Source organism: Charadrius vociferus, unplaced genomic scaffold (assembly GCF_000708025.1).
Source record: "Charadrius vociferus isolate BGI_N301 unplaced genomic scaffold, ASM70802v2 scaffold702, whole genome shotgun sequence".
NCBI lineage: Eukaryota > Metazoa > Chordata > Aves > Charadriiformes > Charadriidae > Charadrius > Charadrius vociferus.
The window spans coordinates 806528-808995 of NW_009647433.1; the positions used below are offsets into that span (position 1 = coordinate 806528).

The following is a 2468-nucleotide window of genomic DNA, read 5'->3' on the forward strand; positions in this document are numbered from 1 at the left end:
GCGCAGCCAGCCGTGGGACAAGCATGGCGGCTCAGCCCCAACACGGCGGGCTTTCCATCACCAGCCCCCAGCTGGAGCTGCACTAAAGCGGCCGGTTGGGCTCCCGAAATGCGACTCAGCTCACGGCAGCCCTCAGGAGGGACGGTGTAATCATTCACCCAGGCCTCAGGAATAGCCCCGGCCGGCCAGGCTGCAAGCCAGCACGTGCGGAGGGCAGAGTCCAGGTTTCCACTCCACGTCATGAGCCGCCGAAAACAGCCTCAGTGCCCACCCGACACCCACGCGGTGGTGGACACGCAGGGACACTCTGGTGTGGTGGCACCCGCGGTCCTGTCCCGGTGCTTGTAAGACCTTAATACACAGGAGACCCCAGCATGGTGGTGGGGTGGTTTCCTGATGATCAGTGAGCTGAACTGGCGGATCCCATCTCAGCCATGTCACCAGTGTTGGCCGGTCAGTGCTTACAGGTGCCCACGGGTGACATGGCGTTAGCCACAGGTCCGAGGGATCATGGGGCACGCAGAGCATTCCCCTCCCCGGGGTGATGGCTCATCTGCAGTGCCAGAGCCAACCCTGCTGCCACCCAACACAGTCCCTCACTGTCCCCAGCCAGCTCCCACTGCTGTCCCATCACTGAGGGGCCACAAATCAGCCACACACTTGCGTCCCACTGCCACCCGTGGCTCTCCACGGGAAGCAGCAGCCTGGGGCCATGGGGGATAGCGTGGGGACGGCAGCAGCTCCCGTTCACCAGTCGGCACAGGCAACACCCACAGTGCCGCCAAGCCCTGGTCCTGTCCCTGGTCTTCCCCGCCCGGGGACCTGGCGTAGGGCCTGCCCCGAGCCAAAGGCCAAGGCTGGCAGCAGGAGGAGCCGGATCGGCCGGTTTCCGACAGAAACCAGCCCGCACCCGAAATGGCCCCGCCGGGAGAGGCAGTATCTGGGCAGAGCTGACCACAGCCCAGCCCGACATGCCCAGCACTGGGCACTGGCACCACAGGGAGCCCCGCACTCACCACTCTGCCCCACACACACACCGTGGCCGCCATGCCCCAGGGTTTTTAATACCAAACAAAACCCGGGCTGTGCCGGGACAGCTTGTCCCACTGCAAGGACCCTGATTCAGGGCTGTGCCTGGCCACGGGTGACACCACCGGCAATGACCACTGTGGGGACAGCAACCGGTGGGGAGGTTATTTATCAGAGAGCGACGCACCCTGCCTACCCCAGCCTTGCCCCACACCCATCCCCACCACCCATAACCTGTTTCCCAACCTCCCCGCCGACAGGGGTCCTCAATCTGGGACCCCAAAGCCTTCCCAGGATCAGTGGGCTCCCTGGTCTCAGCCAGTGCCACAAAACCGCTCGTCCCTTGTCTGGTCCTGGCCATGCATGGGTCCCAGATCCCCCCAGAAGCTCCTCTGACCCAATCCCACCCACATCACGATGGGCTGATCCTGACCCCCTGCCCTAGGAAAAGGGTCTGACCCAGCCGGGGTGTAAATCAGTAGGATGGAGGCACGTCCTCCAGCCCTTGGGGCACGGAGCTGCGGCACCTCGGGGCCCCAGGATCCCCTCCAGGGTACCTCCCTGCCATCAGGGTCAGACTCCAGGAGGATCACTGGGTCCTGGAGCCACCCAGAGAGGGATAAAACATGGCCAATTTCCCAGATGAAAGCACGGCTGGGTTCCCGTCCCCAAATGGGAAGCGGGGCTGGCAGATCCCGGGATCCCAGGGGACAGGGTCAGGCACTCACCGAGTCTCGGATCCGACCAGGAAGGAGCTGAGCTCCAGGGCTGGTGGCAGTGGTGTCACTCCAGGGTGCCTTGCGTAACCCTTTGTGGCCCAGACGCTGCCTGCAGGAGGGAAGGAGGAGGAAGGGGGTCCTGGGGCAGCTTCCCGGGCACAGCAGGGGTCACGGGGGGCTGTCCCTGCTCTCCTCCAGGGTGCTGCTGGCTCAGCCACATCCACTCGCCCCCCATCCAGCCCTGGGCAGGGACAGGCTCACCCGATGCTGAGGGTGGTGGTGCCTGGGAAGGGAGGGTCCTTCCCCCCAGCCTGGCCCTCTCCAAGGAGGTGGTGGAGGTCTGCACCAACCCGCACAGCCCCGGACCCCCAAACCCCCTCAGCAGCCCCGGGGGGAAACAAATGGCTTCACCCAGTGCCCCAAGAGGGGACAGCGGCCAGTGGCCAGTTGGCTGGCCTGGGGCTCCCGGTCCTGGGGGGGAAAAGGTGACCCTATTGATGGCTACTGCCCCCTTTCCTCCTCTCCCCCTTTCCTCTGCCCCACACCTGGGGACCAGCCCCCCGTCACTCCTCTTCCCGCGGGGTCGCTGTCCTGAAGTGACAGCGATCAGCTCCACGCCTCGGCTCTCGGTCCAGGGTCGGTGCTGATGCCGCAGGAGGTCACGGCCCTGCGGCGGAACATCGCGGGGGTACCAGTTCCTCCTGAACCCCCCGGTCACCA

The 2468-nt window shown here is 65.3% G+C and overlaps 1 protein-coding gene across 1 annotated transcript in view; it reads right to left on the bottom strand.

Annotated features, from left to right (window-relative positions):
- TJP3 (tight junction protein 3) overlaps positions 1-2370 on the bottom strand; it is a 12621-nt gene extending 10251 nt beyond the window's left edge. The window contains 2 exon segments of the mRNA XM_009880601.1: positions 1758-1857; positions 2294-2370. The gene's annotated coding sequence lies outside the window, so the exon portion shown is untranslated.
- Positions 2371-2468: the final 98 nt, after the last annotated feature.